This window comes from Triticum aestivum, chromosome 7B (assembly GCF_018294505.1).
Source record: "Triticum aestivum cultivar Chinese Spring chromosome 7B, IWGSC CS RefSeq v2.1, whole genome shotgun sequence".
Lineage (NCBI taxonomy): Eukaryota > Viridiplantae > Streptophyta > Magnoliopsida > Poales > Poaceae > Triticum > Triticum aestivum.
The window spans coordinates 218,967,577-218,984,078 of NC_057813.1; positions in this window are offsets into that span (position 1 = coordinate 218,967,577).

The following is a 16,502-nucleotide window of genomic DNA, read 5'->3' on the forward strand; positions in this document are numbered from 1 at the left end:
CTTATATGCATCAGCTCCGAATCATGTCTTTGGTCAAATGTTGGGTTTGCCCGTCTCCTGGGTTTGCCGCCTTACATTCCGTTATTATCGGCTAAGGTGGCCAAAGGAGAACTACTGCGATTGTGCCCTAGTTATTCCGGACGAGCACCTCAGTAGAGAAAGCCGAAAACTGACTGTCATGATACAGCGAGAGACTGTTCAACCACTTGAAGACTTATCGGAATCTTTAGGATCCCTCCGCATTAACGAAGGACCGTTTCCCGGTCATGTACACACGCGCCTGTATTCGGATGCAAGCGAAGGTACCAGGGGCTACATAGTAGCCCCACCATGAGACTCCCATGGCTAAGCGAAAGCGTTACAGCTATATAGTCCGGTTGCCTAGTTCGACGTGCGATCACCTCCTTAATGGACCAAGATGTTGGATCAAGTGTGATTATGCATATTTTTCTCGAACACCCCCGCATTATATGCGTGGGGGCTGAAGCCAATGACTGCAAACTTTCGGATCAAATGTATATATATATATATAAAACGGCCGCACAGGGGACACAATAATACTTTCAGGCAAAAAGTATAAATATAGCCTTATACCAAAATAAACATTGTTTTTACAATGATTTGATTCATCACTCGAACAAGACATTCTTCGAGCACTGCGCCTCTATTAGGCGGGCACCTTCTATGACCTGCGCCAAGTAGTGCTCGGTCGGATATTGGCCGCCCGCCGGATCCTGTGTCGCTATAATGGTGGCCTCCATATCCGTCCAATAGGCTTTAACGCGGGCAAGGGCCATTCGCGCACGCTCTATGCACGCCGACCTTCTCATGGCGTTGATCCGAGGCACGGCCCCAAGGAATTGTTACACTAAACCAAAGTAATTGTCCGGCTTAGGCCCCTTCGGCCAAAGATGGTCTATTACAGACTGCATTGGAAGCCGGGACAACCTGTGAAGCTCCGCTACAGTAGCCATTTTGTCACTTAACGACGGCGGGCGAGTGGGAGCATTGAATTGCGACCAGAAAAGCTTCTCCACTTCCTTATCACCCTGATCCTCCAAGAACTCGGCAGCGTCAGCTGTACTCTTCGCCAAATCTGCATACGCGTCCGCAGGACTCCAGCGTCCATCCAGGGAAGCGTACTTCGGATCGAAAAACTTCGTCCACAGCAAGTAGGAGCCCCCAGCCGCGATTTTACCGTCCTGTTGAAGCTCCTCCCGCGCACCCCTGAGCTCGGTCCGTATTTCCTTGGTGGCATTAAGTGCCTTGTTCAGGTCGGCCGAACTATCCTTATGCTCCTTTTTAAGGAGCTCATATCGGTCAGCAGCATTTTTTAACTCCACAGCCATTTCGGCTATCTTTTCCTCGCTTCGGTGATGAGCAGCCTGTTTGGCTCCCAATTCCTCGGCCGCCTTTAGGGCAGACGCATTGCTAACCCGAGCTTGTTTCTTGGCATGGGCAACTTCCGCCCTCAGGGCTTCCATGGCAGCAGCACCATCTGCAGTCCAAGCATATTGCATTCATATTATGCCACTCTCATATTTTCCTATATAAATAAGGAAATAAGAGCACATACCTTGTGACTCGTTCAGCCGCTCGTTCACCAGCGTGATATCGGCATCAATAGATCCAATTTGCCTCCTTAGTTCGGCAACTTCAGCGGACTGTTCGGCAGCTGGATCCTTAGATACCTGCGCATATGTACAGCGCAATCAATACTTACAAAATACGATCCTACGTTTGCTGCCCAGGGCAGGCAACCAGAGTCTCAGGGGCTACTATCTATATGGAGCACACCTAGCACGTGCCTCACAGCCAAAAAATAGTGTATTCTTCACTACATACCTCGAAGCCTCTGAGCAGGCTCATGAATGCCTCATTCAAACCGCTTGTAGTAGATGAAATCTTCTTAAGCACCGCGCTCATTAATGAGCAGTGCTCCGCCGACAGCGCAGCTTGCTCAAGAAGGCCTGTCAGTATATTCGGCCGGACATTGAATTGTGCTGAACCCTTCTCATTGCCCCCCGTGGGAGGCAAACGCTCAGGCTCAGGGCGGCTGATGTATTGGCCTCCGGCTTCAGCAGGTGCGGACTCCTCCGTGATGACACCTCGGTGTCGCCCGCTTCATTAGGCGGAGAGGTGGGTGGAGTCTCGCTCTCCATCATCTCCGGAGGAAGATCCCCCGAAGACGAGCTCTGTTGAGAAGAGCTGCTAGCCGGACTGCAAAAGACGAATCCTGGTTATGGATCTCTGAGAAACACAGTACTTTTGAATTAGAAATTAACTTACAGCTCGGTGGAGGGCTGGCCCGTTGGTGGGCACGACGCGGTGAGGGTAACCGTCGGGGCAGAGCCCCCTGGGCATCTCCATCTCCAAGTCTTCGGAGGCGGCCCTCTTCTTCCCACGCAGGGAGGAGGCTTTGGCCTCCCCTTCCCGACTATCCTCCTTAGAGGAGGTAACAATTCCCCCGGTTTGGATGCGCAGCGTGTGAAGTTCGGCTTCCCTGTTCTTCCCCTTGTCCTTCCCTGAGGGCATTCTGCTGAACACCCGGTCAAGCATTTTGGCAATGGTTGGACTAGGCGAGCGTTCGGGAAGTGGCGCCGGACACCTGATTCTCTCCGCCTCCTGAGCCATTCTTGGCCATGGATGATTTTCAGAATAACAACTATGGCAAATATAAAACATAGTATCCGGTATCAAGGTTACTTACTTGGGTATCTAGGCGATTGCAGCTTAGGCCCACATCCTCGGTGGTGTCCGGACACTCTACTTGTGGTCCGAAGAATAATTTGCACATCCCTTAGCTTCAGAACGAAGAAATGCTTAACAGTCCGCAGATCCTCTAGATTGAACTCCCACATCCGGAGAGGTCGGCGTTGGCACGACAACATCCGTCGGATTAACATCACTTGAATTATGCTGACAAGATTAATGTCCCTCTCAAGAAGCTCCCGGATGCGATTCTGCAATACTGGTACATCGCCAGCGGGCTCACAATTCCGTTGGGCTCTGGTGTAGGGATGACCTGCCCTGGAGCAGGAAGCCTGTGCGGGATGTCGGCGGTCAGGTATCCGACCTCCCTAAGCCTCGCAATGTCCTCCTCTTGGATTGAGGAGGCCACCCACCGGCCTTGAGGGTTGGATCCATACATATTGGAGGATCTGGGGTGTTTGGGCTTAGGTCTCGGGTGTTAGAACTCGAGGTGCGAGAAGGCGCGAGGGAGGTGGAAAAGAGACATAGGCCTCGACCCCTTTATAAAGGGGGTGAATATCAAGAGTCCTCAACGTGACCGCTTGAGACTTATCCAAAAATACACGGAGTCATACCAACGGTCGTCGTGAGGTTACGCACGCCCATATTGATGGAAAATCCCGTAATAAGAGGAACACGATCTCTGCTTTGGCAGGATGTGCCAATAAAACCACCTCGCAACGAGAGTCGAGGTGGGGCAAGAAACGTCGGTTCGTGTTGAACTAGGCCACGATGCAAAGGCACGATGTATGAAGATTGCTAGCAGATCAGATTTATGCTATGTTCCCTACAATGGTGTGTAAGAATCCCCTCGTGGATCCGGACACGATCTAAGTGTTCGATAATTACTTTGGAGTATTCGGAGAAGGAACCAGCCCTGCAATGCCGAAGACAAAGACTGCACGCCGGACTCATCATCATTGAAGCCTGGTTCAGGGGCTACTGAGGGAGTCCTGGATTAGGGGGTATCCGGACAGCCAGACTGTATGCATCGTCCGGACTATTGAAGCGTGAAGATACAAGACCCAAGACTTCGGCCCGTGTCCGGATGGGACTCTCCTTTGCGTGGAAGGCAAGCTTGGCGATCCGGATATTGTGTTTCCTTCCTTGTAACCGACTCCATGTAAACCCTATCCCTCTCCGGTGTCTATATAAACTAGAGAGGTTGGTCCTCAATTACAATCATACCATCATAGGCTAGCTCTTAGGGTTTAGCCTCTACGATCTCGTGGTAGATCTACTCTTGTACTACTCATATCTTCAATATTAATCAAGCGGGAAGTAGGGTTTTACCTCCATCGAGAGGGCCCGAACCTGGGTAAACATTGTGTCCCTCGCTTCCTGTTACCATCAGCCTAAGACGCACAGATCGGGACCCCCTACCCGAGATCCGCCGGTTTTGACACCGACATGCATTCCTCGCTAACTGTCTCCAATTAATGTGTGTTTCATGCGGGTTTTTTTACTTCTCAAACATTTATAATGTGTTTCACACACGCAACATATAGTGTAATCCCGTTTAGACATTAATTGCATATAAACAATGCATTGTTTCTAATTAAAGAATCTATGGATCACCAATATTGATAAACTATATAACATTACACATGTCCCCAAATTCAAATGAATATGCATGTTTGATACATCAATTTGTGTTATGATATTATCGATGTCGTGATCTCTGGTTTAAATACTTGAATCCCCTTTAATCTAGATATTCGTCTCATATAGCTATCACTCATGGTTATATAGGAGTATCTCTCTAGACCTATACGCGTTCATCGTCTCTCGGGTATCTCTCGTGCTACCTGTATGTCGACAATGATCTTTTATCTTCGTAACACACTGACGGTACTCTCTCCCTCGACGTTCATCATTCTATCTCTCTCTAAGTATATCTCGCTCCCTGCTATGTGTCTCTAACTACGATTCTCCATGTGGAATCTCTTTCTCTCACACAAAGACAAAACTTTGTCTCCCGGGGTCTCATTTCTCTCTACTATTCCCCTATGTGCCACTCGCACACCCCTCTTACAGAGATGTCTTTCGCTCCTTAGGTATGAGAACCTATGACTCTTCCTCTTAAATATCTCTTTCTCACACACAAACACAAACTCTGTCTCCTAGGGTCTCATATTTCTCCACTGTTCTCTTGTATGTCACTCACACACACTCTCTCTCCCTAGAGATATCTTGCGTTCCCTCATATGTCTGTCTAGCTATCACTCTCGTTGTGAAATATCTTTCTCTCTCGCAGACACAAAACTCTGTCTCTCGGGATCTCATTTCTCTCTGATATTTGTTTGTATGTGACTCACATGCACCCTCTCTCTATCTCTCTCACACCCACACACATAACTCACCTTCTGATCCACTCAACTCATATCTCTAACGCACACTCGCTAGCATCTTTATCTTTCTATTAATCTGTTTCTCCAACAACCTTGTTTCCCGCCCTCACTCTTGCTTCCTATCATGCACACTAAATATGTTTCTCTCTACATGCAGTCAAGTGTCCTCTTTTTATCTTTCTCTCACACACACATAACTTCACCCTCTAAACCACCCGGCGGTCATCTCCAACAGTCAAACTAGCGGATGTCCCTCTAGCTAGCATCTCCATCTCTGTATCTATCTATAGTTTCTCCGTCAACATTTCTTTCTCGCACGTAGTCTTGCTTCCTATCACACACTATATATATGTCTCTCCATACATATGCATTTATAGGTTGATCTCTTTTGCACAATCGTTGTGTCTCACTCCCTCTGCTCCCTATAGATGCATGCTCCAGCCCACACCACTATCTCTTAAAGACAAAAACACATGCTCAATTGTCGGGCCTTCTTCCCTGCATTCTCACATGCATGCATATTGTCATACCGATACGTCTCTCCCATGTCGTTGATCTTATGACTTATGTCTTCTTTCTTTTATCTCGATCATGCGCACGCGCACACACACACATCCCACATATACATGTATACCTCTCACACATGCATGTTCAAGGTCTCTATGTCTCCATACGTAGTTAATTACCCTCAACCCTAACACCACATCGAATCATTCTCTTCTTGTGTGCACATAACTTCCGCTTGGATGGGTAAAACACACACTCACACTTAACAATCTCCTTCTAGCTACCCCCCCTCTCACTCTTCCCCTATATCCACGAAACCAATAAGACCATCCCTTCGTTTAATTCCCGCCTACATGCACCATAGATATATAGTAGTCTTCCTCAGTGTCTCTCGAACAAACACGTTCTCTCGATGTCGACTCCTCTCACGCGCACACACCTTCTCTTCCCTCTCTGCGGGCCTTTTCCCTCTCGCACCGCATCGTTGGTGACCTCTGCCATACACATCACCTCTCTATGATGAAGCCATGCACACTTAAATTACATCTTCCACCAAGGACCCCGTGACACACACATACACCACACACACACACAAACACACACAGACACACGCGCGCGCACCCACCCACCCATACACACACACGCAAACACACACACACACACACACTAAGACTCCATCACACACACACACACTAAGACTCCATCTCTCTCTCTCTCTCACGCCCGCACCCACCCACCCCCACACACACACACACACACACTAAGACTCCATCTCACACAAACCAAGAAGTGACTTTTGTGCTATTAACTGGAATGTCAGAATGGAACAGTTGGTTCATTTCGGTGGAACTGCACAAAGGGAGATATGTGTTACAATCCTCATCATCCATATTGGCGTCATAACCTTCCTTTAGGTAAGAATGATATTTAATGCATGTGTTCATCTCTATTTTGCGACTGCCATGAGAAAATAATGCTATTTTTACTAGTACACTTGTACTCCCTCACTGACAAAACCAATTCTGAAATAGACGGCCAATCATGTACTTGGTTTCACCAACTGGTGACGAGAAAGAGAAACAGAGCATGAAGAGGAAGAAGAAGAAGAATAAACAGTGCTAGGGTGATCTTGCTGAAGCCAAAGGCCTTAGTCGAGGCCATTCAAGGGCTCCGGCAACGACTACCTTACATGTGAGACGATCCTCCAGGGATCCCTTCCACTTCTGTTGTCTCACTCAATTAATTAGGAGTACTTAAGTACCACTAATTTATTGCTGCCTAATTTTCCTGTCGGAGTTAAACAAATCTTTAGTAGCACCCTATGCTGAATCATGTACGTTTGTATGTTTGTCTATGGAGGTGAATCATGTGGTGGAGCAGGGAGGGAATATTTATTAGTGTCATGACATAATAGTGCTATTGTTTTGCATGTCAATTTATTGCCATTGGTTCAATGAGGCAATGTTTTGCGTATTGTCCATCATGAATTTGATGCTACCGTTAGAGTAATATGCTAATGTATTTCTATCCTTTCTCACTAAGCTAATGAAGGTTTCACCTTGTTCCTACTTGTGCAAACGGGGATCATGTTATGCCAATCATACATTTTAGTGGAACTACACAAGACAATACAATGAACTGTATCCCGGCCAGTGCTTTAACTCTGCTGGAAGTTCTTGATAATCTTTCGATATAATATTGAGTGCACACAAATTTCAACCATACATTTTAAGTGCACACGTGAGTGCTTTACCATCTCTTATGGGACTACATGAATAAGCTTTGTTCCTTAGGTTGGTACGGGCCTAAGGTCGTCATCCATATTAGTTTGTTGTCATCTCTATTTGTATCGTGCTACTATCATGAGAAACTCCTTTATCTTTGCACGTTAAAGTTTTGCAACCTATGATATATGGCAATGCTTTGAGTGTTGAGCTAATTGGCACTGATTAAATAAACTAATACCTCTCTTTAAGCAAGACTACTATGTTGCTAACTTTACCCATTAAGATAATAAGGCTGCTTTTATTTGTTAGTGTATGTTTCATCAACTAGTCCTACTATTACAGTAATCTCACTCTCTCAATATATGTGCCAACAGGGATGCTCGATTTTGGTGGAACTGCACAAAAACTTTGGGTGCTTCATTGCCTCGACAGCTTCCGTCCTTTCCTGTCAGTCGCTAATCTGGGCCTGCTTTCTTCCTTCGCTGTTAGTCTCTTCGCTTATCTCGGCTTCCAGTCAAAAGAAATAGTAATTGATATGCTACCTCACACAGGTTGGTACTGGTATTTATCCCGATTATTGTGCTTGTCATGTATTGGTAATTTGGTATTGTGCTACTGTTTGACGATTTTATAAAGGAGTAACTTGGAGCCTGAACTCACAGGCAAATCATTGCATTAGGTGATTTCAGTAGAACTGCACAAAAGGATCAGATGGACAGATACTTATGTTGCTGCTATGTACTCCAAAGTTCACCCAGACAAGCATTGATGTTGACAAGAAGTGCCTATATTCATTCTTGTATCAACCGGCATCAACCAGTTGTCAAACTCCAAGTATTAGGAGAGTGAACGCTAAAAATATTGCTTGGCACATAGCCCGGAAAAACACAGTCCAATATTTGGTCCCAACTTGTGCCTTTTGGTTATCGGCAGATATCGTAGCGAACTGTATGGCATGGAGTCTAAAGATTCCAGAAAAGTTGGTTGACGCGTATATTCATCTGGCACTTAATCAGTCTGGACGCCAGGGATGCTCCATTTCAGTTGAACTGCACAAAAAATTGGGTGGTTCATTTTCTCAACCGCCTCCTTTCTCGTCTGCAATGTAGAATTTTGGTGAGCTACAAGACCAAGATGAGCGAGTAAACTAGTTGGATGAAAGTAGTGGCCAAGTTGCTCAAACCTCCCTCGGCACAAGGCCACTATTTGAGGATAAACCTACAAGCAAAGTTCAGATTGTCTATGCTGCCTCTTATGTACTCGAAAGTTTACTCGTACAAGCATTAATTTTAGCAAGAAGTACCTCCGACAGAACACCATTTACCAGTCTGTACCCTAGGTAATTAAAGTTCGTCCAAGGATCATATTGGCTGTGATCTCAATCATTTGGATGCATAAACATACTAAAGATGTGTATATCTGAATCTTTCTGTGAATTATCTATGAATATTATCGTGTGATCTATCAATCATTTGGATGCATAGACATGCTGAACTTGTGTATATATGAATCTTTTGAGTTGTTGATAGTGAATGTTGGCTATGAATATGAACGTGTCCTGTGAACCTGAGTTTGATATGAATGTTTACCTTTTCTGTTGTACTTGTGTGTGAACTTGTTAGTATGCCTACTGTGGGGTATGTGATGTGTGGGTGTCAATGGCACACCTTCTTCCCGAGAAGAATTGCACCTGCATTGTTAGGGTAGCAACAGCGCATCAGCTCTTTTTAATCTTTTTGCTCTGTCTTCCCCCATCCCCCGCTCAACCCCTGCCGTAATGTTTTCGGCCTCAAAACAAACATAGTACCGCATTGTTTTTGGGGCTTGATGAAAAATCGAGTTATGGTTTCTGTAGGTTTGCCCGCCCAGCAAATGGGATGCTGCTCCACCATAGACTGGGAGGCTAAAAATACAAGTTGTATGGTGCAGAGGCAAGTTAAAAACACCATCGAGAGCCATCCATTGAAGAAGAAAAAATCGGTTCTGATGTGCTTCTTCAGTCGTGCCGCCGGCCCCCTCTTTAATCCAGTTCGCTCAGGGATCTAGCTGGTATCATTTTGTTCCAGAGGGCGAACAAGTATCAGGTAGGCCTATGTTTTGTATTTTAACATGCGTAGCCCACGACATACGGAGACAGTGGTTTCAACTTATTTTTTGAGGTCCATACCAGCCTATGGGCTTTTTCTTGAAGATCGGCAAACCAATGTATTTTTATTAATAAAACGCAGGTCTCTGTTCTATTTATCTATATATAAGAATAATAATGTTGTGTCCAATTTATGTTTTCCCTTCTAACCACATTATATATATTTATATTATTACTGTTATCGTATATTTTATAGAGACTTGCATATACATTATAAAAACATCCCATGTGTTATTAACTTATAAAAGTAAATGTTTAACAGAAGTTGGCAGGGAAAATCCTGGTTGTTTTTGACTCACAGGCAAGGAAAATCCTAGCGATTGCGTACAAAAGCTTGCGAAGATTTTAAGGACCAATGTAATAATAACACGCTCATTTTTATTTTGAGCAATAACTCGCTAATTTGTTATATATATATATATATATATATATATATATATATATATATATATATATATAATGTGCATCTCCGGTTTATGTTTTGATATTAATTGCTCCTTCTAACATAACATTATATATATAACGAGCCCAGCTAATTCGTGTATTTCAAGGAAGTGCAAATGGGTTGGGATTTCTTAGAAAATATAAATGGGCCGCATTGACGCGAAATTATTTGTTCACCCAGCCTAGCAAATGGACTGTACATTCTAGAAAACATGGGTTAAATATATGCCACATTTTTGTAGGCTGACATGTGGGCCAAGAGGTCGAAGCCTACGTAGGGCATTGTCAACTTGGTCAACCAATGATTATGACATCGACAGCCATTGGATGTATATCCAATAGCCGGCACGCACCTTCAATCTCTCGTCTTCTTCCTCCAGCGTCGTCGGGGCCGCCTGGTCCGGCCTCCGGCAGCTAGCGGCTTTGCTTAGCACGCATCGCTGCAAAGCGCTACCCCACCGCCGGCCAGGCTATCCCTCCACCCCTCCACACCTCATGTTATTCTCCACCGACTGCAGCCCCATGATGCACCAGAACCAGTTATAACCCTTCTCCTCCTCTCAATCTGCGACTCCACTGTCCCGTCTTCCCATATCTGAGTCGTTCCCGTCCGGGGCCTCGCCGTCTTCCATCGCCTCGCTACACACGGTGCGGCGTGGTCAACAAACGAGAGTCATCGGGAGAGGACTGTTCGTGGAGAGCCTGACGGCTGGGACCCACGAGGTCCATGGTTGCACGCAAGGAAAGATCCTCCTTATTAAGCTAAAAAAATGTATCCTCCACCTGACAGCTGGGACCCACCAGCTATATCTTCGCACGGAAGGAAGTGCCTCCTTGTTATGCGAAAAAAATTATTCCTCCCATTGACAGCTGGGACCCGTCTGATTTGGTGGCTGACTTGTGGGCCTACTAAGCGGACATGTACGCAGGGCTTTGTCAACTTAATCATCAAATGATTCTAGCAGCTGGACCGTCGGATGTTAATCCAACAGCCATGCTCCTTCTCCAACCTCTGTTCTTGCTACTATCTCCTGTGGGCGGCACCGCGACTGTGCTGCCGCGGACCCGAACCAGTCAAGTTTCCCACTCCTCTCCATCTGTGACTCCACTGCCCCATCTTCCCCATCTCCAGGTCATTCCAGTCTGGGGGCCCACCGTCGTCCACCGGCCTTGGTGCGCTCGGCATGGTGTGGTCAACATGGTCAACAACCGAGAGTCATCAGAAGATGACTGTACGTGAGAGGCTGACAGTGGGAATGCACCACGCCCATGGAAGCATGCATGCAACGAAATGCGGCGTGGTCAACATGATCAAGGAACGACTTCCATCGGAAGTGTATTGTACATGGAGAGGCTGACAGCTGGGTCCACGGCCGCGGCAAGGAAGTGCCTCCTTATTACGCGGAAAATTATGATTCCTCCACCTGAAAGCACGGACCCATCGGACGGGCCACCGTATTTCACAAAAAAAACGTTTCCCCCTGACTGCTGGGATCCACCGGACGGGCCACTATATTTCGCGAAAAAAAAACGTTCTCCCCGCTGTCAGCTCGGACCACCGGAAGTTCCTCCTTATTACTTACAAAAAAATGAATACTCCCACTGCTAGCTGGGACCCACCTTGGTGGGAGGCTGACTTGTGGGCCTACTAAGTTGACGGGGATGGAGGGCTTTGTCAACTTAGTCAATATGAACGATTCTAGCTCCAGTGACCGTACTATGTCCATCCAACGGATGTAGTGCTTCTTCAACCTCTGGTTTTCTTGCTCCAGCCGCCCAAAACAGTGTCGGTCGTGCCGCGTGCTCCTGCCTCCCGTGGCCGGCCGTGATGCCACGGAGGCCTCACCACCCCCTACTACTCCCACCGTTAGCCAGGCCATCCCTCTACTCACCCACACCCCATGTTATTCTGCAGCGACGACAGCCTCACACCACAGCCGAACTAGTAACCCTCATACTCCTCTACGTGTGGGCATCCACTGCCGCGTCTTCGCCGGCTCCGCGTCGTCCCCTTCCTAGGCCTCGCCCTCGTCCACCGCCCAGGTGCTCTCGGCGCGGCATGGTCAACATGGTCAAGGAACGACTTTCATCAGAAGAGTATTGTATGTTGATAGACTGACAGTTGGGTCCACTTCAGCGCAAGGAATTGGCTCCTTATTATGCGCAAAATAATTATTCCTCCACCTGACAGCAGGGAACCACCGGACGGGCCACTGAATTTCATGAAAAAAAAGGTTTCCCCCTGACTACTGGAACCCACCAGCTACATCTTCGCACGCAAGGAAGTGTGTCCATATTACGGGCAAAAAAATTATTCACCCCCTGACTGGTGGGACACACCAGCTACATCTTTGCACGCAAGGAAGCGCCTGACAGTCGGGACCCACCTGGTCGAAGCATACGTAGCGTTGTTATTCTGGTCGCGAACGTGTACATACATACTGGTCGATGTAGGCACGCACGTGTCATAGTAGAGGCGCGCACGTAGCATGTACATGTACGTACAGCGGCCAGGGTGCAAGAAAGTAAATACAGCCATATACGTACATGCGGGCGGGGTCTCGAATGCCTACTCGCACATACATACGGCCAGGGCTTGTGTACATGGCTAGGTCGTAACGGAGAAACTGCATCGTTGTCGTGTTGATGGGGAGGCAACGGAATGCGTCGTGTTCATCGGGAGGCACGGAACGCGTGGGAGCCAACCAGCTTGGACGGAACAGCCAGTGGAAATGAGGCTGGCGTACCACAGAACGGAGGAAACGACCTTGTGTTCGACCGGCCATGTTCGAAACGGGATCCTGTTCATCGGGAGGGGTCTGGCGTACCGAAAAAGGAGGAAACAGACTTCTGTTGGACCTCCTATGGTCGAAACGGGGTCCTGTTGATCGGGAGGAGTGTGGCGTACCGCAAAACAGAGGAAACGGACTTGTGTTGGAGCACTACGGTCAAAACGGGGGTCCTGTTCATCGGGAGGGGTGTGGCGTACCGCAAAACGGGACTCCACGGGATACTGTTCATCTCTACCGTCGACCTCCTCCAGCCTCCACGGGCTACTGTTCATCCACCGTCGACCTCCTCCAGCCCTCCACCTACGACTGATCATCCACGGGCTCCTGTTCATCCAGACTCCAACGCGTGCTACTCCACTGGCTACTATTCAACCAGCCCTCTCCACGGGCTCCTGTTGAACCACCCCTTCACGGGCTACCGTTCATCCAACCCTCCACCGGCTACTGTTCAACCAGCCCTCCACGGGGTTGTCCTGTTCATTCAGCCCTCCACGGGGTCCTGTTCATCCAGCCCCAACCGGCTCGATCGATCGAGGTCCTGTTCATCCAGAGGCAACACGCGGGGTCCTGTTCATCCACCCCCACCGGGAACTGTTCATCCAAACCCCCCAGCAACACTCACTATTCATCCAAACCCCCCCCCACCCCCCCAGCACGTTCATTGTTCATCCAGAGGCAGCATTGATTGGCTTCAGTTAGCAGCAGTAGCGAAGGAATCGCTCGATCGCTCGGGTTCAGTAACGCGTAGCCTGCAGTGCAATCACTCGGGTTATGTTAGGCTACGCCTTGCTCGGGTTCAGTTAGAGCCCAACTCCTCGCACCCACGTGTGTACGGTACGATAGAAACGCACACTGCTCGGCCCCCGACCACCCACCGTAACTGGGAACTCCCCGGTATTTTCCTCGCCCTCGCTTCTACCACGGTTTTTTCTGTCATGGACTGCCCAAAGAATGTCATGCAGCTGCGTCTCCGGCCCGCCCAGGACGAAAAGCCCATTTTCTGTCATGATTTTTTGTCATAGAAGTAGGAACCCACCACATCTATGATGATACCGGGTTTTGTCACAATTATCGTCATAGAAGTGTCATAAGTATGACAGAAAAAATTCGATCGGCCATTTCACGGATGTGTCTTTTTTTGTAGTGTTAGTACAAGTCTGAGGCGGTCGTGCCCCCCGCCCCCAAGCCTTAGGCAAAACAGTGAAGAAAATATAATATGCATGGCTTAGATAAGGAAAAACTCGATTTTTTTCCCTCTTAGTTGTTTATGTTTTGGCTTTGCCACCCCCCCCCCAGATTCTTGTCTAGCTCCGCGACTGGGAGGCGCCTTAGATGGCGAGGTAAGCTAGAGCTTGTTATGGTCTTGGGAGACACTGTTCATCCCACATTTTAGTGAGAAGTCCTCATCATAGAGCAAACATGGGCTGCCGGGGGAAATATAATATTGGATGGACTAGATATGTCTTAATTTGCCAAATAATTTTCCTTATATTTAAGTTCTGGAGGATGTGCTAGAGATGCCTTATATCTTAGGACTGGGGTAGTATATTCAGCTCAAACTTTAGACTTGTCATACATGTATCATTAGGTAAACTCATTACATGAGGAACCAATAATGTGGTACCGGATGAGTGTATTTTTTACACTCATACCACCATTGTTTAAACAGAATAACCCTCAATATTCCAAGAATATCACTTTGATCGTATCACTAAAGACTAATAAATGCAAAAGATTGCAAATCCCATTATGTAATTTTTTTCTGCATGAAATGGGCCATCATGGAAATATAAAGTGTCAAGAACAAGTCTAGCAAATTGGACGCGTCACAAATGATCCAACGATGAAGACAACATTTGGTACCCGCCCTTGTACCATGCGCCAGTAGGTCTATAACATCATCCCCGACACACTTTACAAAAAGCCCCAAGCTCCACTCGCAACAGAACAATCATCAAACCTCCGAAGAGCAGAATAGTTGCTAGGATCACCACCACCATTCCCATAAACCCTAGCCGCCGCCGATGCCATCGTCTCCATCTCCATAGGCATTCTCCCATAGTTTGTCATATTTATAGTCGATTCACCGCATACGGCGACATTGTAAAGCTATACAATCATTCATCTATCAATGTCATTTATAATGTTTTTCATATGTGATCTGATTTTGGCTACTATACAAATCCCCTTGGGCCATGAGTTGAGGCGTAGCCTTGCAACCCTATGTACTTGTGCACAAGAACATTGATATTGACTGTGCTTAATTGAATGTTAGTTATATGTGTTATTCACAGCATATTTGTCTTTGTCTTTCTCATTCTAATGCTCAGCGGGTATCTGGTATCTCTTAGATCGATCTAGGAGGAGGTAAACTGTAGGGACGCGTGAAAAGCTACACCGAACGCCGATGACAATAAGGATTTGTACAGTAGCCAAAAGAACTTCTTAGGGACCATGAGTGCAGTAATTAAATGTCCAATGTATTCGTCCGGCGAAATCCTTAATAACTGAAGTAACCCCCCCCCCCCCCCGATGGTAAGGACCTTGGTTGGACAATGCAATCACGATACAAGTTGTTAATAGGTAGTGACTATTGGGGAATGCGGTAATTTCAAAAAAATCCTACGATCACGCAAGATCTATCTAGGAGATGCATAGCAACGAGAGGGGAAAGTGTGTCCATGTATCCTCGGAGACCAAAAGCGGAAGCGTTTCAATAACGCGGTTGATGTAGTCGAACTTATTCGCGATCCAACCGATCAAGTAACAAACATACGGCACCTCCGTGTTCAGCACATGTTCAGCTCGATGACGTCCATCGTTCTCTTGATCCAGTTGAGGACGAAGGTGAGTTCTGTCAGCACGACAGTGTGGCGACGGTGATGATGATGCTACCGGCGCAGGGCTTCGCCTAAGCACTACGATGGTGTGATCGAGGTGTGTAACTGTGGACGGGGGCACCGCACACGGTTAAGAGAAACTTGTGTGTCTTTGGGGTGCCCCCTGCCCACGTATATAAAGGAGGGAGGGAGAGAGGTCGGCCCCTTAGGGGTGCGCCAAGAGTATGGAGTCCTACTAGGACTTCCAAGTCCTAGTAGGAATCCCTTTCCTTTTTGGAGTAGGAGAGAAGGAAAGAGCAAAAGAGAGAGGGAGTAGGAAAGTGCAAGGGGGCCCCCGCCCCCTTCCCCTAGTCTAATTATGACCCATGGGGGCGCGTGCCACCTCCCCTTTGGCCTGCCTCGTCCTTTCCCGTATGGCCCAATAAGGCCCATTACTTCTCCCGGTGAATTCCTGTAACTCCCTGGTACTCCGAAAAATACCCGAATCACTCGGAACCTTTCTGATGTCCGAATATAGACTTCCAATATATGAATCTTTACCTCTCGACCATTTTGAGACTCCTTGTCATGTATGTGATCTCATCCTAGACTCCGAACAAACTTCAGTCATCAAATCACATAACTCATAATACAAATTGTCATTGCACGTTAAGCGTGCGGAACCTACGGGTTCGAGAACATGTAGACATGACCGAGACACATCTCCAGTCAATAATGAATAGTGGAACCCAGATGACAATATTGGCTCCTACATATTCTACGAAGATCTTTACCGGTCAAACCGCATAACAACATACGTCGTTCCCCTGGTCATCGGTATGTTACTTGCCCGAGATTCGACCGTCAGTATCATCATACCTAGTTCAATCTCGTTACCGGAAAGTCTCTTTACTCATTATGTAATTCTTCATCCCGCAACTAACTCATTAGTCACATTACTTGCA